The 22414-nt window shown below is 40.8% G+C and overlaps 1 long non-coding RNA gene across 1 annotated transcript in view; it reads left to right on the forward strand.

Annotated features, from left to right (window-relative positions):
* The window catches only part of LOC138688589 (uncharacterized), a 181266-nt gene that overhangs the window by 153120 nt on the left and 5732 nt on the right, over nt 1-22414 (forward strand). Inside the window, exons 10-13 of the long non-coding RNA XR_011327464.1 lie at nt 475-9529; nt 13498-13582; nt 14471-14594; nt 16560-20272. This is a non-coding gene — a long non-coding RNA (uncharacterized lncRNA). The remainder of the gene's footprint in view (nt 1-474; nt 9530-13497; nt 13583-14470; nt 14595-16559; nt 20273-22414) is intronic.

The following is a 22414-nucleotide window of genomic DNA, read 5'->3' on the forward strand; positions in this document are numbered from 1 at the left end:
CATAAGTGGACAGAATGTTGCACTAATGTGTGACTGCACGGCAATTAAGCTTAATTAGGGAAGGTTTTGAAAAAGACAGATGAAAGTAAATTATGGGAATGAAAGCAACTGCACTTTTGGGGACCACACTCCGCTACACTAGTTCAGTGAAGTGTTGCTAAAAATGTCCCCCGTCTGTCACATTCTGAGGCACATCCAACAGTTTGTCAAACCAAGCGGCTTTCTCTAGAAGAAGGAATCTCTTAGGAGCACATTCTTCACTCGGTCTCTGCTGAACTCACTGTGTCTTCAGGAGACAGCTGCACTTTGACAGTAAGAGCAGCAGATGACCCTTGATATGTGGCCATCCAGTTTAGTTCAGCATTGCCTCTTTTCTACATGGAGTAACAGAGGTAAAGATGAATGTGGATTTTCATTTTCATGTGTGCTCTGGGGAAATTTTTTCACAATTTCATATTTTTAATACTTTCTCAGTTTTACAACTGAGCATCCCATATGGAACATCTGATTCTAGTTCCAGTGATTTTCCCTGGTGAGAAGTCCCTGGTAAGCAGATCTGGAGCAGTTCCCAGCTTCCACGCTGCATGGTTTGAGGGCATCCCATCAAACAAGCTCTTTCAGAGCAGAGAACTTCGGGGTTTCTGTGCTCGGATACAGACTGTTTCAGAGCTAGGTGCCTATTCCCTCTCCAAGAGAATTTTAAAGAAAACAAAATTTAACATGCTGAAATCCTCAACAAAACAGAATTGCTTTTTTCTGCTTTGGACTAGATGGTTGTTACTGCAGGCACCATTATAGTATGCTATGTTATATTGGATTTTATTAAATTATGGAAAATAATTAAGTAGAAAAGCAGGGAAAAAAATGCTACACAGTCAGCAGGCAGATCTTTTTTTAGCTTGGATAGTGTCTGGTATTGCTTTCCACCAAGACACTGGGATGCTTTTTTTCCCTAATGAACTTTTTACGTCTGAGATGAAATACAGATTCTGTGGACAATTTATTAAGAAAAACACCAGTTCCATGTGAGCAGTTTTCAGACCAACAGGGAATTTATATGTGGAAATCATATATGGGTGTAGGGAAACACCTCATAAAAAGAATGACTACACAGTCAGCATCTGTAATTTATGTGCATTCTTTTTTTAATAAAAAAAAGTGCGTTCAGACGAATCTTTTTTTTTTTATTGAAGCTCAGCAAGGGTAGCCTCAACTGTAGTTGTTTAACCTTCTGACTTTCTTTGTTTTGTTTTTGAAAAAAGAAAGCTAAACCCAGCACTTTGTGTTTTCAGTTATGAAGCTTATTCATATGTGAAAGGTGCAGTAAGGACACCTTTCTCCACTGAAGAAAGCTGAAGTAAGTGTTGATAAAAATATCAAACATGAAAGAATCTGTTAAAAATGCAAACAGAGAGACAAGAGGATGCTAAATATAAAAAAGAAGCTAGTTCTGGGATTTGATGGCTAAGCGAGAACAGCTGTGCACAGGTAATCCAGATACACTTCCTTATGCCTAAGCATGTTAGATACATGTTTACCTGCACATACACATATGCAAAATTTGCATATGACGTGTGTGTCCATAAATGACAATTTCCTACAGGTCAAATTCTGTGGGAAACAACTGAATTAAAAAATATATTCCTAGAAAGGATTCTCTAACCAAACCTTGAGACGGGATCTCGTATTTAGCACAAAGTGCTATTTCTGGAGTGAGATCCCCTTAGCCGGGGAACCTTACTCAGATCCCCTACTTGCCTCCAAATCTGTAACAGGAAAGTGAAGGCTCAGCTAAAATGTTGCCGTATGTGATGTAAAGAGAGACTCCAGGGTATGCCTGGATCTGTGGTAGCATAACACTTGCGAGGGGAGCTGGCACCATCTCCTTGGCAGAGTTGTTACAAGCCCTCCATAGACTCATTCATTCATGGAGATGATTAGATATTGGTGGAAGCCTTATGCAGTTATGAAGCAGTAGGTGAAAAACCCATTTCCCCATTAAAAGCCTAAAACTAGCATTTATTACTTCCTGTTAGGTCACAGGAACACCACTCATCTGTCATTTTGACGATAGCCACTCTCTTTTCGTCTTCTTTGTCTGCCTGAAACACTCTGCCCTACACCTCTTTTACATATGCTGTAAATGCTCCCCTCCAGCAGGTTTCCCAAGATCTGCAGTATTCCTGCTGGCACATTCTGCAACAGCCAGACCTCTGGGAGTCCCTGGGACAGACTCCAAAGGGAATTCTCTGGGTCGAATAAATTAGTCAGGGCAAAGGCTGGCATTCAGCTTTTGTTCAGTTAATGACAGGGAAAATCCACCTGGATTGGTACTGGCTACTTAACAGGAACCTACAGGTCATCAGGATTTGGCCTTCTATGACTTGGATACTTTTTAAATGATATTTTATGCCAGAATGCTGAAATGTTACTTGTTGGAAGAGCCAGGGAAAAGCAAATTTTTACAGCTCAGAGACCTGCGACAGCAGCTGGAGCTATTCTCTCGACTCTCTCCCCGCACCACAAGCCTTCAAGAGGCTTTAAAGCTGGAGAAATCAAGGCATATGAGGGGAACCTGCTGAAAAAATACACTAACGGAGCAAAAAAGTCCATTATTCCCAGTTTTCTGGGAGACACATTTCTGTCTGTGCATACTATATTTCTGCAAGAGATGTTTGATATTTACAGGTGAAGGAACTCAGGCTGGCTGGTATTCTTGGATTCCTTTCTAACCTGCCCTCATTTCTTTTTCCCCCACCTCCTTCCCTCTTTTGTGGCTTTCCGGTGTAAGTGTCCACAGCAACCCCTTGTTCAGGATCCAGGAGCAATCCTTCACCACGGGCCCAAAGCGAACCTTGGCGACAGCCGCTGAAATGCCTTGATCACATGTTCCCAGCACCCTGCCCTGCCAGCAGTGGGAGGAAACTCCAGTTTATGTTAATAAGGTGTGGAGGATGGCCAAAATATTTTGTGAGTTTTCCGGCTCAAAAGGGTAATGAAGCTACCTCTGTCTCAGTATGCTGGCATGGGAACAAGCTAAACAACTGGGAGATGTGTTTCAAAGGAGAAATACAGAGCACAAAATCCCTGGGTTTCGTACCGCCACTGGGGGCTGAGCTTTGCCTCCTTCCACCTTTTTTCCAGGCTGGCTGCTCCCTTTTGCACAAAAAGAGGGATGGATGGGGGAGGGTGAGCGGGCTCTTTCTGTGGATTAGCTTCAGGCAGCTCTCGCCGGACTGAAAATTACACTGGAAAGCATTTCTAAGTTTATAGCAAAATAATGAATTGTTTAATACTTAAAGTAAACCCAGAAAGTTATTGCCATAAATTTGGTTTAAAATCTACCTATTTATTAGCTCTGAGCAAAAGAAGCCTCCACACTGCTGCCAGCATGGTCAGATTCTTTGGGCTCACTTCAAAAAGCTCTTTCTTTTTGTCATCCCTCTCTGACCTCCTCCCTGCTAGTCCCGGGATAAAAAGCAAGCCAAAGATCTGCTGAGAAATGGGCCGAGCCACTGCTGACCTTTGCAAATCCAATTTCTTCAAAGCAAGAGCTAATCGACGTGTTCCCACGCTGTGTGTTGCTGAAACGTACGATGCAATTCAAGGAATGAATTCACCATGGTGCAATCTCATTTTGAATCCAGTTTTCTTGCTATGTGTCAGAGGGTGAAGGAGGCAGAGTGTGGTACAAGTTTTAAAGAGCAGTCGCACACAAGTTTCACAAACCACATAAGTCTGTCTTTGAAAGATTTTGTACTTTGGAGGGGTTCTTTCCCTTAAAATTTAAAATGCTCTAGCCTGCACACCCCTTCTACCTTCCTCCCCCTCAAAAACAGAGACATTTTGTAGTGATTTAAAAGAAAAATAAGCCAATGAGATTTTGCACTGGATATTTCTCCAAACTGAAAAAAAATAGCTCCCGGGGGGTATTATCTGATGCGTAACCGAGGTGCCGGTCTGGGGAGATTGGCGTGCACAGGAACTATAGGTGAATGGGATGGTGATACAGGGAGAGCTTTAAAATTCAGATTCTCTCTCTTACTTTGCATATCAGATTTGGTATGAGTGCTATTCCTATTTTACAGCAGCGAGAGCGGTCCACTCCGTGCAAAGTTTTGCAGTCTCTGCTAGGTACCACAGGTGTGCCTGCAGGATCCACATAGGAAAAGCGTGTTGGCATTCCTAACCTAAATCTTACAACCTTGTTACAAGAGGTGCGTGGAGACTGGGCCCCCTCCCTCTGTTTTCCAGAAGGAGCTGCTGTTTGTTTCCCATGCAGCTGGCCAAGCCCTGCCTGACCCCGGCACCGGGAAGCCTGATGCACCCAACGTGAGTGAGCGGCGATGCACTGCAGCCTGCTCACGTGCACCGAGCGGTGCCTGTTTGCGTAATGCTGCCACTTTTTGTCTGGGCAAAAGGGACAGAAGAGGACTCTCATTCCTCATTTAACTACCGTAGGGCATATGTCACAGGTAGCACATCTCAAGCCCTTCCGTCAGTGCCAAAGAGAGGAGTTAACATCATTCCCAGCATGGGGTTGGGTTCAGTGTGCCTCTCTCTGGAGGCCACCTCTCCACCTGGGAAGCCATGGCATGGCAGACAGCAGGCAAGCTGCTCCACATTCAGTGCCTTACCACCGACCTCCCCGCGTACGGTGTGTCCAGCCGGTTTGGTCCTATAGTAGAACCAGAGATATTGCAACCTATTTATTTGATTCATTATCATCTTCATTGCACAAGAGTCATTCCATTAGAGCTGATGTAATGGAGAACCAGGCCCTTGGGCTAATGGACTAAACTATGCCCTGGCTGTGTAAGCTGAAGATATTCGCAGGAAGCCTCAATGCTCTCATTTTCTAGTTGTTCTTAGCAAAGCAGATGAAAAATATATCATTGTTCTCAAGATTGCTGAATGAAGCAAGTTCTTTTTTTAATTTTATTTCCATAGCGATGAATAGTAAATTTTATCCATTCATGGCTGGTTTATGAAAGAGTTTGCTAACTAACTAGATCTGGAGAACTTTCTTTCTCAGCAAGTATTGCAATAAGAGAACTGTTTGTGGTTTTTATTACTCTCTCAATATTTCTATTATTATCTTTCCCAAGACACCATTAGATTTTCTAGTCTTCTGGACATCAAAGATTTTGGAGAAGAGATTGTATAAACTGGATAGGTAACAGCTGTTACCAGATGGATTTACTGGTGGAAAGGGGAGAGGGCTAATTTGTTTTATGTGCTTCCTCCTGCTGCTGGCATCTTTCACTGTGGCACACAGTTCCTGTCCTGTGATAGGGAATATCTTTGCACAGAGGGAGCCCTCGTCCACAAGATCACACCTACCTTTGGGTTTTGCTGTTGTTTGTAAGTAGCTTTTCCAAATGCCTCATCATAGCTCTCTTACCTGGTCTTCCAGTAGTTTATTAGAGATAAAAGAATGGGAAAGCAGCTCTAACTTTGTTAGTTAATAGCACTGGTTGAGAGATTTTCATTTCTGACCTTTTCAAGTCAGAAGTTTTGTTTGCTCCACTTCTGCATATCTCAGGACACTTTAAATTGGATTTATTTCTGTAAAATAAAAAATCGTACAGTGAATTCCCCAAGAAAGGTCACACAGGACTGAAGCAAAGTTTCAGCTTGAATAAACTGCAGTATCTCTGCTGCGCCCTCCCTTTAACATGGGAATTAACATTTGCATGAATCCTCTTTATTTCCTCATCTGGTATAAAATTCCCTTGTGCTCCTCTTTTAGAATACTCACTATTTAGAAAAGATCTTGGAGGGGAAATGGTGATTTGTAGTATTGCAAAGTACTAGCTGGTAAAACTTTGTGTGTGTGTATAATAACATGATTTTTGCATATTACTATGCCAACAATATCTGATCCTACTCAGATAACAGTAAAGCAACCTACAGCTTTGACCAGATTCAAAGAAAGTCGCGCTACTTCTTCTCTTTCTTGTTTTAGGTTTGATTCACTTGCTTTCACATTTGCGTGTTGTGTTTTTAAGTACCTACCCTCACGTTCTTGAAGCTTCAGCAAGACAGCACTTTCAATATATAGTGTCTGCAAAAAATGGTCCTGTGTCCTATGAATATTCCAATACATCCAATCTAACTGAAAAATTTAAGAGGGACTGGCATCTTCTCAGTCTAGTTTCCTTCTTCCTGAGGTAGCCTATATTAATACTTTTGATCCTTCCCTGCTCAGAGCAACATCAGAATCCATTGCTGTTGCAGGAGAGGAGACTCTGGCTTCACACAGTCTGTGAGGATCCTCAGACCTTTGCAAAAATGCTCAGATTCTCACAGAGTTTGAGCCTTTTCTGCAAGCTGGTCTAGGGGCACTGGGCACCTCCTCTGGGAGAACACCACTGGAGCAGACAGCCCGTGTCAGTGGCAGCTGGGCGGCTGTCGGAACAATGAATCCTGGCTGGAGAAGGAGAGAACAGAAGCCATGTCCAAAAAACCATCTCTAATGTGATTTGGTGTTTTTTTTCATTACGCTGTAGGCCTTAATTCATTTCAAACTGTTTTCTTCTGTCTCCTTCAGTTGCTTCCCCACTACTGCTCCATATATTTAAAGCAAATGACCCCAAAAAGAGAGGAAGTCCTTTTAAAAGAGCTACTGAGCTTTTGTACAAAGCCCAGAATATTTTTTTCTGCACAACCAGTGGAGAAATGAGAATAGCTTGACCAGTTTCAAGAGAAAATTCTCCATCTTTAGTGAGCATTTAGACTGCAGTAAAGATCAAACTACAAAGCCAAAGGCAAAACTACAGAGGAGGCTCACAGGCTAGGTGGGCAGTTTGCTGCAGGAGCAGGGAAGTAAGCCTTATCCATTGCTTCTCTTGTAGTGGGAATTTGCCATTCTGCTGGCACTGTAAACACAGCAAAGAGGTTTTATCACAAAGAAGTCTGAAAAGGTGTCGGTTTGCAAAACTGAAGGAGCTGGCAGGATTTAAATTCTAGAAACAAAACTGCTATAATTGTTTTGCCTCTTGTTCATTTTGTCTGATTACAGTCCAGAGCCAAAAATATTTCGGTAGCTTGCAAAGCTGGAAGCTAACCAGGTTATCAAAATGGGCTCCAGCTCACTGAGGGATGGCAAGCAATATGCTTTTCTTCTTTAGGATGTTGTTAATAGTTTTGTATTGCTTGCCAGCTTATTAAAACATTGAATTGATTTGAGAGGAGGTGGCTAATTGAGGAAGATCCTTGATTTTTCTTTGAAGAAAACAAGTTTACTGTGTACAATTCATATAAATAGGGAGAGAAAGAGAAGTCTGACTAATAATGAAAGGTATGGTGAAATCTAGCTCGCAGTCCCTGTTTTACACATAGCCCTTTCCATATGCCAAGTTAGGACCCATGCAGGTGAATGTCACCTAACAGCCTACTTACACTGAAAAATTACTCCTGTTATCTTGGGTTCCCCATGTCCTGTACTAATACACACAGAATTAAGCACACTTAGCACTTGTATGTTGTCAAAGATTGATGTGAAATCGCAAACTTTTAATGATATGTTAAGCACGACAGTCTCTCGCATCCAGAAGAGCAGGTCTTGTTAGTAAGCCTAAGAATCAGCAGGAGCTTGTGCAAGTGGTCCCACCAAATGGTTGCCAAGCTATGAAAGCAACAGGTAATTCAGGTGCAGTATCTCACAGACTACTGTAATTTTTAAAGTGAGCTTTGTGAGGTTGTGCTCAGGCTTATACAGGTAGTGTGTGTCAAGTTAAAGCTACATGAAGTATTTTTTTTGCTTCACAAGCTGTTTGCACAGGAGTTACAGGTATAAGTTATCAGTGTGCTATTGATAGACATTGCAATAATTATTTTTATTACTTCATTATCATGTATTTGGAGCTCTGCAGTGACAGTAATAATAATTTAAAAAAAATCATTAGCCACAAAGGAATGCTTATTCATGGTGACTTTAAAATGTCATAGCGATGCTCTGAAGCAGTACAGAAACTGAGAAGTTTAATGCATATAGCCAACAGGGCATTAAAGCTTTATGGCTCAAGAACTCCACTACGAACAAATAACAATATTTTTCTTCTAACATAGTTGCATCTTCATAAAATCTGTTAAACTGCAGCTTGTAGATGAAGTCTGAAGTACAAAACAAATTAAAGTACGGTAACCCTGAAAGGACAAATTGATCTAACTAGAGCTGTATTGCTTACAGGAAAAAGAATTGGGATTACTGATGGCTCATTGCACAGAAACAGCATTTACTATGATGGAAAAGTGTATACCATGGATTAACTCTGTCAGTTTTGCACTGGCCTGTTTCTCATTTTACATGGCCAACACTTTGATCCATGCTATAATGTAGGTACTTACAATCCTGGGAAACTTGCTGCCCCAAACTAAAGATGAAATAATTTAATCATAGGTACTTGGACAGGCATTTTTCAAACCAATTTAATTATGTTTCATTGTTTACAGCCTGTGTCTTTCTGTGAGTATTACATCCGGAGATAATTTAAGAGCACAACCTGCTTGTAGGCTTAGGTGTGTGGAACATTTGAAAGAAAATGGAAAATTGGTTAGTTGTTACAGTTCATAACTCCAGACTATTCAAGCCTGAATATCTTTGTGTTTTCTTTTCTTTTGCTGTTAAGGAATTTACTCTTTTTATGAATTTCTGTATCTAATTTTGCCATTCCTCTGCCTGTGAATACATATATTCTTATGTAGTTTAGGAATGAATGATAGCATTACAGTGATTTCAGACAGATTTTGAGCTCTGCTATATTCCTATAACATCTCAGAAGTTCCAGGGGCCTCAGAAGGGTTGTTCCAGATTTACAGTTGTATAATCCCAGCAGAATTTTTTCATTTTATATTTGCATTCAGATCTAATGCTTTAATCATCCAGGTCCCTAAACTGGTTATCCAGTCCAGTTCTTAGTGCTGTTTTAACTGTTGCACTCACAACTTTTATGAATTTCATATAACATTAGATGACAGTAAACAGGTATAAAGATAAACTGAGCTTTTAAAGATGAAACCTGCTGATATATTTTACTAATTTCTAGATCTATTATGTCACTAGTACTCTTTGGGAAAGTTCTAATTTATAAAATATGATCTCATGGTATGTTTTATCTTATTGGCTTCTTGCCGTATTGCCAGAATGCAGTGCATTCAGAGAGAGGCAACCAAAATGCATGCTTCAGCAGCCTATGCATGCAAAGAAAGAGTGCAAAGCTGGTTTTCATTTTGTAGAAACAGATCCTAGTTACAGTATACCTCCAACTGAATGGCTTTTTATTATTGGTTTTATGTTTTTTATTTTCATTGGGTTCTTTGGTTTTATGTTTTTGAGGCATGTGTATCTCATGTTCACAGGAGTAGTCCAAGTTTCAGAAGTTTTCTTAGAGTGAATTTAATGCTTTTGAAAGCATCACTGGAAACCATCATTCTCTGCCTGCTCACAAATGCAGCAACTCTTTCTGCACTATTCAGGAAAGATCCCTTACAAAATACTACATATTTTTCCACCCTTGCTCAGAAGGTACTACTCCAGAAAAGAAAAGATGGCCTGTTTGGTCCTATGTTGAGTTTCTAAGACTAACAAACTGATTCTATTTAAGAAAAGTCAACTCAAGAAATAATATCTTGAAGGAGATACTAACCTAAGAAATATCTTCTCACTTATCTCTGTGAAGAGCTTTTGGTTTTGAAACATCTATGTAGTTCAGCTGAACTGTTAATTCCCCTGCCCTTAGTAATTTAAAACCCGTATTCTCCATAGAACTATTCAGCAGTATGCAAAATGTTATTAGCAGAAGGGGGGGGGGGGGGAAGTAATTCTGATCAGAAATCAGAACTGCCTCAGTAAAAGCCTGGTTCAAATATGCACTGAACAGGGGATAAGTTGCAGTTTCGTTTGTGAGCAGTTCATGTGAGATCACTTACAGTGATCTGGGTCTTCAGGAAAAGCTGTGAAGATCAGCCACTCAACAACATCTGTTCTTACCTTTAACACTAATATATTTTTCTCCTTGTTATCTTTTAATCTTTTTTTCATCTAGCTATATCTATAAAATTATAGATTAGTGATAGATAGATACACATACAATAATTTCCCTTTTTTTGTAGTCCTTTATATTTTTGGTCTCTTTCCCTCCCTTGGCTTATTTGATTTGTATTTCATCTCTGTTGAAGGAGTGCAAATACCATTATACTCACTTCTCAGATGATTTTTCAAACCAATGATATTTGAATGGCTAGAAATTGAAAAAAAAAATTGTTTTTGCTAAACCTCTGGCGGCATGCACTCTTCTTGTTTATTTTTATTTAGGCCTCTGTGGTAATATTCTCGTAAGATATGATCTAGGATTTTCACTTCCATGAACTAGACTAATTTGTGAAACCGGAGGTGGAATACTCACCTTCATATGCCTTCTCAGGTGATAAGATAGCACTCAGTGAAATAGCAAGGAGCATTTAACAGCTTTTCAGAAAGGATTTTTTTTCCAAGACCATTCAACCCAGCTAGAACCAGGAAGTTTAGAAATTGTGTAGAAAGTCATGACCTCTCAAAGATCTGGTCACTGTCTAGGTCAAGAGTTAGACATGGCTCAGATAAGGTTCACGTCCTAACGCTTTGCCATCCATAGGCAAAGTAGCTGATATGAATTTGAGCATCTGATATGTAGCTGACACACAGTTCTCTTGTTCTTAACCTTGTTAAGTACTGCATTTTAAAAATCTTCATCTTTTTCAGCCTGCATGGTACTACTCCAGCAACACTTTTTATGGGACTTTAGAGCTCTGCCCAACAACTAGTTTTGCTCTTGCTTCTGTAGCAGTTTCTGCCAAGATATTGACATACATGAAGAACTGTGCATTTGTTGAACTCTAGGCCTATTTCAATTTTGTAGGCTTTAGTCCATAATCATCAATTACCTAGCCAAAGTATGAGAAGTGATATGCACTGGCAAAAGCACACTATTTTTGCAAGTGCATCTGAAGCTGGCAAGGTGGTACACAGAAATGCTACACTTTTGGGAAGTTCGGTAATGTCAATTTTGGAGTTCCTTCACATGCTTGCATAGATGGATTACTTTATGGAACAGGTTCAATTCTCAGTCTTACCCAGGTAAATCCAGAGTGATTCTCCTTAGCACAGCTGACTCCACAGTCTGCCTCTCTGTTAATTTGACTACAGAGATGGAGTTATGCATACTAGACTGTGGCTTTTCATTGCAATTGAACCACATCAGCAAAGTGGTATCCAGACCTACATGAAGCTTAGCAGGAAGACACTGAATCTGGCAACTTGACATGTGTCCAACCCTCTCACTTTCATTTAGAAAACCATTTGAAAAAGGCGTATCACGTCAATTCCTCTCAGTTTTGATAGTGATGGTTAACTTCCCAAACAGCTGTCCTTCACTGATAATTGCTCAGAATCTAATTCATGTTCAGTACGTACGAAACGTGTACTTCATGAACTGCCTTGCTGACTGAGGAAGCTTAGCTATTTTTTCTTTCAAAACAGAGATATATACCCTTACCTCCCCAGGTGGACAAAGCTAGTGATGAATAATCACTCTTATCATCTTTCTGAAATATCAAAGTTTTCTCCCCTCATGGCAGAGAATACCAAACCATCCAACGAGAAAGCAGGCCATGTGAATAGCCTTACTGAATTCCTAATTGTTTGCTCTGGCAGTTCCCAGTGAAGCAGCTGGTTGTCTTTGGAAATCTATGATTGTTGTTTTGGGTTTGAACATCATGTGTCTTTAATTTTCAGCACTAGCCCCAGGGATAAGTATCACAAATATCTGCTTGAAGTCCTTTTGCCCTTGGGAACCCAATATATACTTGGCAGCCTCTCTGACAGTGGGACTGAGGGGAGAATCAAAGTTGACTCATTGCCTTATATCCCCTCAGGGAGAAGAAAGAATAAAAAGGGCAATTGCTGCTTCCTTCAGTTGTCCAAAGCAAGTCTTTCCTGTTTTGTAGAGAATAAACTAATGGCATTTTCTAAAACAATCTGCCCTGTATGTGAGCAAAATATTCCGTCCAGTATCATACAGCTAATTCTGGGGCTTGACTTCCTCGCGTCCCAGTCTGGTCCCGGGTGGAGTTCAGAAATCTATAACCCTACGCATCATCAGAAACAGACAAACACATCTTCCATTCAACACTCACCTCTGACAGAACCTACTGTATTCTTCTTCAGTTTAATGCACAGTAAACTAACTAAAATGAATTTGTAGAATGCTGTGTACTCTCTCAGGTGCACATCTGTGGAGTGGGCTTTATTTATTGTGCCCAAGCCATTAACAAATTCTGATCTCTTATTGCACGATTAGGACCAACATAAATAGCTTCACTGAAAGTCATAGGGTGATGCTCATGTTCATTGCCCTGTCTGTGAGTATACTTTCCCAAATATTCTCCACCATATATGCCACACTGAAGTGAAACAGTCATTAGTGTGCTTGTAACATCATAATACATAGGAGAAGCCCGAGCCCCAATGTATGCATTAGCCAAAGATTAAGCAGGATGCCAGATGAGCTTTGATTCATTTTAGAAATGTTGCTAGGCAGAGCTCCAAGCTCACACCAAGTGATGCCAGGGTATTTGCTCATGTCTCCATTGCCCCTTATCTCAAGCAGTGCAACTGCCAGAAATAATTTGCCTTAACAGAAAAACTTCACACATTTTGCACACTGCTCTTTCCTATGTAAATCTCATTAGTTTATGATTTCCGTTTGAAAATAGAATTCAACTCTTGTATTTTAGATCTGAAAAGCATCTTTCTTTAAGATAGAATTTCCATTTTTCTAGGAAACCTGTTCCTTTTGATTTTATAATCAGCTCAACTCAGCACAAGAATCTTATATAAGAAGGTGGCAATTATCAACTGAGAAAGTCCAGCATTTTCTTTTTCTTTCTAGGATTTCAAGTTTTACTGTTAGTCCTGAAATGCAGTGTTTTGCTAAGGAGTATACTTTTGAGATGATGAAGGATTTGATATACTACTCAAATGCAAAAAAAGAATTTTAGCTGGGAAAGAAGCTGTCAAAGATGAATGGGTGTATTAGCTTTGCATGAATCTGAACTTTGTCTTGCAAAACACTGCACAGGGTCTCAGTGATACAGAGCCCATTGGAATCAGCTGTTGTCTCACAGCTGAAAATAATAGAGCTCAAAAATGGTTCTAATTATTCCTGATTTGAAAGGTAAGTTGGTATGACTTTATATAAAAGTAATTTTAAATATGCTTGTATATTATATATATATATAAATACATGTATTTAATTACTTAATCCAACACAGAGGATATAGCCTTGATCTGTAAGCAAGATCCCCTCTTTACTGTTGCAGCAGAGTACGCCTGGACCTAACTGTACAATTAGTGCTTTTTGACAATTTTTGCTTTGTGACAAGTTACTTAGGTTATAAGTGCTTTAGGTTTTGTTAGTGTATGATTCCATTAGTGTCTTTTATGTCTACTCCCAGTAGTTTATTGGCATGCAAGGACGAAAGCTCCTGAATCGGTGTCACTTATTTTACACAGGAGAGCCAGAGAGAGGTGTAGCACAAGGTAAAGTCCATTTGTTTCTCTTCCTTACTCCTTTTAGCTCTGCTTTACACTGAGGTATGGAAACTGTCTTGCACAGGTATAGGAAGGCACTCTGTACTTGAGCAAAGGCTGAAGCAAGAAAAACAAAACAAGTGTGATGCTAAGAGCAAAGCACAGCAGAAAAGACTTTAGGAGGATCTATAAAAAGTTTAAATTGGTAAAACATGTATGTGGGTGGGTTAGAAAGAGAATAAAGCATAATTAAGTTACTGAAGCCTCAGCAGGACTCTGATCGTTGTTCAGTGTGTATTGCAGTTTGCTTTAAAGAAATGTCAAGAATACCCACATCCTTAGAAAGGGGACTTTTTTTGCAGTTTAGCGTTAATTTTAACAAATGCATGAAGGCTGCCCTTTTTTGGACCTTGCATCATTCTGCTGCAGGGTACTGAGTGTATTACAGAAACGCATAAAAGCAAAAATCCCACCTTCTGCAAACGAGTCACAGAGCTGGGCTGTGTGTATTAGGCACAGCTGAAAGCTGTGGGAAGCTTTGCCATCCTGCACTAAAAAGGGTGCTGGGGCACATCGTCTTCTCCAAAGTAGGCTGATAGCCAGCTGCCTGCCTCTCTGCCTTGGTGGGGATAGCCCTCTGGGGTGCTCTTGCTCTGTGTAGGGGTCCCTGCCTGCGCAGGGACTAACACCCAGAGAAGCGTGGATGGATGAGAGGGGGTAGCTCTGCCTCTCTCTTCCTTTGAAGTAGGAGGAAGCAGAAAAAAAGGTGCTAATCACAGAAAAGTATCCTTGCAGCTACAGGAACAGCATTTCTAATTGCCTTATAATGCAGACAGTTTAGGTCTGATGCCCCAATGCCGTGATGACCCAGACACTGCCCTCTTCTCCCCCTGCCAGCCCCTGCTTGCCCTTTTCTTTCCCTGGAGCATCCTGTGTGACCACCATGGTGAATGACCTAGGCTGCTCCTTTACAAAACCCTGTGCTGCGCCTGAGACCAACAGAAGAAAACACAACTGTGATGTTTGTAAAGCTCTGCAAAGTTACATGTTTTGTTGAATGATACTGCTTCTGCTCCCCAAAAGATCCTTACAAAAATGCTCAGTGGGCTTCATCGTGATAGGGGACTCCTTTACTGGCACATTAGTGTAATGTTGTGGCTGGGAAAGTCACGTAAGGCAGCTATAATGGTGAAATTATGGAGAGTAATGAGGATTTGAGCTGTTATCTATCTCATAAATACACATTCTAATGTGCAGAAAAACCACAGTGTTGACTGAAAATATTGCGATCTTCAGGGGAGAAAAAAGATGTTAGCCAGAAGTGTCATGTTGTTACATATGGTTCACCTAAAAAAAAAAAATCTGACCTTTTTTAAGATGGCTGCCAGCCAACATTTCAGCAGTATTTCCTTTGTGTTTCTGCTCACACAAAGTGATTTATGTCCAAGTACTCTCTAGCTGGTTCTCAAGTTGCACTAATGACTTTGATTGTTTGTTTATAGTTTTATCTGAACATTTCTGCCTGCCATGTCATATATCCTGAACCAGTGTAAGTGTCATTTATAGGCAACTGCTGTGCCCATGTAGAGTCAGTCCATTGTTTCTTCTGTCTTGTCTGTGACTCTTCGTGTGTATTATCTGTAAGTTTTTGGAGGTGAAGAACGGGAGAAAGAGGACCATATCCTCACCTTGCTGACCAAGAAAATAATAGTTTTCAATGAAATTATTCCAACAGATACATAGGGAAGTCAGAATTGGGTCAGGATACTTGGACCGAGTGGCAATTTTTTCCGTGGGAAGAGTTAACATACTTTCCCATGAAAGAGGTGAGGCCAGAGCTGCATGCGATCAGCCCAGAAGATGTGAGGCAATCAGACTGTGAGGGAAGCGCAGCTGGGCCTAGCTGTAGTGAACAAGGTCATCTGTGCAGGACACTGCATGAGGAACATGCTCCAGAACTTCAGGATTTGCCTACAGAGGAGATTTAGTTTGGACATTTGAGCTGAAGAGTCTGTCTACATAACAGGGAACTTGTTTTGCACAGTTGAGACCCACGTGCATGTTAATGGCTTGTACGTCCTTTAGGTGGTCTGGCATGGAGTACAGCAGAAAGGGAAAACAGATCCAAAAAAAAAAAGGTGGAAAAGAAAGAGTAGACAGTAAAAAGAAACAGTAGATTTACCCTGGAATCAAAACTCAAGAACATAATGCAGTTTATATCAATACAAATATCCATATGAATGTCAATATGACAAATTAGGATGGCTGTTTAAGTGAAAGAACACTGTTTTTCATATAAATGATAAGCTCCAACAAATATTTTATTGTTTTTGAGAGAAGCTGAAAATGTCTACCATCATTATGATAAAACAAAATAATGATGTATGTGGATTCTCCGTTGCTTTACTTTCCACCTTTTGGAAACAAAACAGTTAAGGGAAAACAAGAAGAAACTTTATTGTGCAAAGAAAAAACCACAGAATGCAAAGGGGTTTTTTTGAAGAAAGTACCTTTTCTTTAAGCATAGGGTTTTTTCAAAACATATGAGAGAAATTTAGAACTAAAGATCTTATTCTCTTATTTAGTTGGGACTCCTAGAGATTCATAAACATTATGGCCAACAGTCTGTTATGATCATTGTCTCATCTGATTCACATAAATCAGCTCGTACAATTTCACTCCGTAATTCCTTTGCCAAGCTTCTAACAACATACTGTTAATTAAAAGGTCATGATTTGACAGTTAGCGTTTTCACTTATGCTAAGAGTCCCAATGACTTTGAAAGAACTAATCACACCCACAGTAGGGATGAAACATACCACATGAATCTTAGAGTGCATGGATACCTAAAGCACGATGAAACTACTGCTGTCATGCCTTCTGGGTAAGGAATCCGCAAGGATTTGGGGCTGGAAGGTGGGGTCCTGGGTGTGAAGGCAGGGTGCTTTCCTTCATCCCCTTCTTGAGCTGTCTCCTCACTCTGCAGGTGGTCAGACGTCCCGGGCAGCTCCCGCCCAGCACAGACCCAGCACAGACCTTCCTTCACCTGCTCGTGCAGAGAGAGCAACAGACCTCAACGGGAGCTTGGCTGGCGGGAGTGGGAGCACCACGAGGCACAAGCCTTGCCTTGAACTGCCCCGCCTGTGCTCCGCGGAAGACAAAAACGCACCGTGTAGGCCCTTCAGTCTGCCTATAGGCAGCCTTCAGAGGATCGACACTGGCTGTTGCGCAGAACACTGCAACGTGGAGCACGTGGCTTGTGCCACAGATGCCATCACAGCAGTGGTGCTGTAGGCCCTACATGGAGAATTCACAGACCCCCGTGCTATGACAGTAACATCCATCACAAACACACCGAGACGGTGAATCTGAATCTTGTTTTGCAAGAACCTGATAGCGGACTTGTATTCTGTGTCTTGTACTTCTTTATAAAAGAGATGGTGTTCATGCTTCACTGCACTTAACACCTTATTACCTATTCTATAGTTGCAGGCTAGGTGCATGCACAGATCTGCCAGCAGTGGCTATGATTGCACAAATATGCAACAAGGAGTGTTAATGACATGCTTCTCTCCAGAAAGTCAGTTAAAATCCTGAGAGGAGACTGATGGTAGTTCAGTGAAATTTCGTCACTCCCAAAGATGTGACTGGAAGAATAAGTCATTCCCAAAGGGCTCCTCAGGAACAGTCCAAAGCTACAGGCCAGATTATTTATTTTAGAAGACTGTTGCCTGAGCCCATCTATTGTTGGGTCTGATGCATCTTTTATTCTTGTCAACTTAGCATCCTCAGTTTTCTTGCAAATCACTTACCGCACACTGGAGATGTATCATAGTGGGGGAAATAACAGATTTTTTTCCGAACAACTGTCATCCTTCAGCTTCCAGAAAGTACTACTGAAGGTAGGTATGCTCACTATGCTCACTGATAAAGTAAGTCCAATGGAGAGACAGGGCTCTAATCCAATTTGTTTCACAGATAGAGCTAAGGAACAAGCAGCATCAAGGAGCAAGCCAGCTAGCAGCAGTCAAACACTGTATCCTACATACTAACATTAACTTTAACGACACAGTCCATGAACTTTTTAGAAGGCACAGAGAATACTGGGAGCTGAAGGAACAGAAGTTTTTGATGGAGGGAAATAGCATTCACATTTCGATAAGCTCCAAAAATGCCTTTTCCCAACAGAGGTGCTTTGTGTTACGCCATTCCTGTTGGCTGTTTGGGGGTTTTTCATTAGATGTATGAACTTCTTGCCATAGTAAAAAAGGTCAGGCACTATTGTGCTTCTTTTATGATACTGACTAGCACAAGTCACGTATACAAACCCAGGAAGTATTTATTTATGTGGAATACATACTTAAATAGTGGACTACAAATCATTTAAAGATGCCTATGATATGAATCATACCACAATTTCATGGATAAGTGGAAACATTATGCAACTTACTGAGTTTTTAAAGCACTAACGAATGTGAACTATACAGCAGACTTGAGCTGGACCTTTTCACCCCTTCTAATGTATGCTGTGGCTATTTAATATTCCTCACTAGGGAGTAATGCTGGCATACAAGTCAGCAATATATTAGGCACTGGAGCCATGAACCTAGTGAGAACATAAACTAAACTGATTTTCAATTTTGGTACATTACAAAAAGGACTATTATTGTGAGGTTAGAGATGTCAAAGTTGGTGACCTGGTATAATGAAGTATTCCCTGCCACATAGTCAAGCATGAAAAGTAATTGGAGGCGGTATAAACTTTTAGAGGCTTAGCGGTTTTTCCCTCCCAAATTAAATATTCTTTTGCACACTTTTTTTTAATTAAAAATAGTCATTTTTGTGAAGCATCATAAAAGCAGAAATGATGCTCCTGTAAAGTTTGCAGTTGATGGAGAAACATGTGTGTTGTTTAGAAATGAGGTCACATCTTAATGCTTGGGTTACTTACTTACATAAGGCACTGATGAAAAGCAAGTTGCTACCTGCCAGCTAGGAATGACATTAAAATATTATGGCAGCATGTGACCAGCTTTAGAGCTTAAAATCTTGAAAGGACACAGACAGTGTCCCCTTTGAAGAACATTCCTGAAGATTGCTTTACAGTTTCTGCTAAGCTTTAAAACACAAAGTGCCCCATGTCTAAGCAGCAACCGTAAAAGTTGTTACTTTTTAGCTGCAACATATACATCTGAAAAACCGCCACCAAAGTGTGTGCACATCTTTCAGCTTGCCCATCAAAGAAAAAGGGTTAGCATTTAGTCTAGGGAATGGTGTGTTAGTACTGCGAATCCCATACTCCAGGTGTTCATTATGGCTCTACATCCCGACTTACTGCACTGGCTTTGACCAAGTTATTCTCGATTTCCTCTGGCACAAGCATTGCGTTAGCTGGCACAGCATCACTCCCCAGGAACTAGACTGCAGAGGGCACTCCTATATAAGAAGGAATTGCAGTCTCCGGGCTCATTTACTTTTAGCCTCGATGATTCATTGTTATTTTTTCTTCTTTAATGATTAATGATGCTATTATTACACTAAAAGGAAAATCTTATTATTCTTGACAATTGGTTTTGTTATGATTATTTATTTCCCCCTCCCCCCAAGTTTATACAATTACAATGTCTGTCAGTGCTTATATCATGTTCGGGTTGTCAGCCTCAGAAATTAAATGTACACAGAAGGGCGACCTATTAATATACCATCCCTGGGTATAACTTGAGTGAAGCATGGATGAGGACGGAGACAGCTTTGGCCATGTGCCTGGGAAGTCAGAGAGATTCTGCCTGAGGCAGGCCGTCCATGGAGCAATATGAAAGCTACCTTCCCCTTCCTCTCGTCCCGTTTCTGAAAGGGTTTGTTGGAAGCATTACTTTGGTCTGGATTTCAGCTGTGACAGCGAGGAAAGACGCAGTCTCTCAAACAACAGGTCCTGAGCCTCATGGGGTGGATTTCTGCCCCCTGAACTGCTCTTCAGGAGGTGAGGCTGGACAAACATGCTGCAGCTAAATGTGGCCAGAGATATGCAGTTTACATGGCACAGCGGAGGCAGGGGGGTGCAAAGCATGTGGCAGAGGCAGTGCAATAGACTGGGGACTTTCTGAATAGCGGGCAGCTGGGTGAAGGCTACCATAATGCAAACTACTCTCTAGAGCTGTTACATGAGGCCATTAAAAGCCTGAGGTGCCTCAAGACTGGGAAGAAGCAAGTGTAGTTTATGGCTACTTTAGCCACGCCCTCCCCTTCCCTTTTTATGAATTAGAGGTAAAGCCTGTAATGGCATCACCCAACATCTCAGCCTTAAGGCTGAATAGCTTAAAGCCAACAGAAGTAATTCTGGAAGTTCAGCTGGAGCCTATGCAACTCCTACATTGCAGTTTAAATGTGCTTCCAATATTTAGCTTTGTTTAATGAGAACAAGCCTGTACTAGCTTTGGCTTCTGCAGGGGATACAGCTCATGTATCACCCAACCGACAACAGAAGGGTCATTTCATTTCCTGTGGGTAGTGGAAAGTGATCTGCCTTTTCACACTTACTTCTAGAAACTTGTCACAGGGAAAGTGTAGGATCAGGCTAACGCTGTGCAAAAGAGCTGACCGAGCAAGGATAGTGGGACCTGGCTGATGGAGCAGCAAATACACTTCCACAGCTGAGCCCTGAACCATGTTTATTTTCAAACTGAAGATCTCACATTTCAAGTGAGACATTTGCATGGTAAAATGCATGCATTTCGTATTTCATTACCCCATGCTGTATATCTCATACAGTGGTTAAGAAATGAAGAAGTGTGGAAAGGACAGTTATTCGGGAGAGCTGTAACCATAAAGATTCTACTGAATAGGATTTTCCCTTGTTCCAAACTGTTATCTCACTAGATAAAAACCTTGTGCTTTATGATTAAGCTAATTGTGTTGGACAAGCCAGTCTGCAGCCGTAGAAGTCTGGATTTTCAAATGTGCTGAGCACTGACAACTGCAACCAAAGTCAGTGGGGGCATTTAAAGTGCAATTAAATGCGAAGTTCTCTGAAATTTCAGGCCAGAGGCTATCTGTAAAATGGGAGCAGAGATGCTGCTTTGCCTCACAGCGGTACTGTGAACATTTGTGGCACAGCTGCTTACACTAGTGAGAAGTTACACTGGAAAGTCTGTGAAAACGAATTGCCTTTTTTCAGACCAGGGTTTGACTATAAATGTTAAAATAAGGCCTTGAGCCACAAACTGAACAGTGAAGAGGAAACAAACTTGTATGGCTTGCCCATTTGTTGACTGAATGGATGATGGATCATGGCCCCTCCCTCCCAAAACAGGTTAAAAATCATAATAGTATACCACATGGGCTGAATTAATGTTATGCAAGCATATCTAATTCTAGCATTCCCTAGAGCATTCCCCTTAAAGAGGGTGTGTGGTATTTTTTAAAATATATGTACTATATTTATAAATACAGGTAATATGCATAAACAATGTGTATTTGAGTAAGAAATCTCTATAGATAATCCAGCGAAGGGAGATGAGGATGATTAGAGGACTGGCACATCTGACATGTGAGGAGAGGCTGAGAGAGGTGGGACTGCTGAGCCTGGAGAGGAGGAGAAGAGAAGGCTCATGGTGGGAATCTCATCAATGCGTGCAAATGCCCAAAAAGGGGGGTAAAGAAGACAGAGACTACCTCTTCTTAGTGGCATCCATTGAAAGGACAGGAGACAATGGGCACAAATTGAAACACAGGAGATTCCTTTAACAAAAATGAAAGAAAAAAGGATTTTTACAACATGTATGATCAAACACTGGAACAAGTTGCCCAGTGAGATTGCGCAGTCTCTATCCCTGCAGTTATTCAAAACTCCACTGAACAAAATCCCAAGCAACCTGCTCTCATTGACTGTGCTTTTATCAGGAGGTTGGACTAGATGGTCTCCAGAGCTGCCTTCCAATGTCAACCATCCTGTGATAAGTGAGGCAATTTTTTTTTCCAATTTCTCCTTTATTCACTTTCCTTGCACTGTTGGCAGAATAGATCGGTTTGTATCCTGTTCTGGTTTGGGGTTTCTGCTTTTTTTTCTCCTTTATCAACTCTACCTTTTCCTTTTGTGGATGTTGCTCTCTAATTTTACAGATTATTGTAGTGTTCTGCTAGGTCTCCTGAAGTTAAAACCTCTTTTTTCTTTTGTGAGTGAGGCTTCAGAGCAACATCGCTAAGTGCGCCACTGAGAAATAAAAATTGAACAAAATATGGCATAGAATGTAGCAGGAACTGAAATGAAAGTATTCTCCTAATGTCACTACAGTAGAAACTGAATCTATTTCAATGTACTTTTTCAAATGAATAGGGAAAACACTTGTAATAGGTGAGGACTAATTTGCCCACAACTACCTATAAACTGAAGAAGTGACCAAGAATGAGGACTGACATCATAATAATAGTGGTAAGGTGAAATTATTATATAAGAACAGAAATTTGTAATTTAACTCATTTGGGGGAGTGGTTCTAAGGAATAAAAATACCAAAGTTGGATACCCATAATAACAACAGTTAGAATTAGCAATAAATATTGCCCTGCAGCCTGCTGTTACAGCTGAGACAGTTTTGTAATGTTTTAGATACTATGACACAGTCTTTTATATGCTTCTCTACCTAAATGTTACAGCGAAACTATATTCTATTGCCTTAACATATTTCCTGCCTTTCCATGACCAATTGTGATTGACCTACTCACTTTACAGTCATTTTTTGATAGGTTTTCAAGGTAGTATTTAACCATATAGTGACTGACATGACATAAACTCAGCAGTGTACCTTGCCAGGGTGATGGGAACATTTTTAAAGCTGCATAAAGCA

Source organism: Haliaeetus albicilla, chromosome 13, assembly GCF_947461875.1.
Source record: "Haliaeetus albicilla chromosome 13, bHalAlb1.1, whole genome shotgun sequence".
NCBI lineage: Eukaryota > Metazoa > Chordata > Aves > Accipitriformes > Accipitridae > Haliaeetus > Haliaeetus albicilla.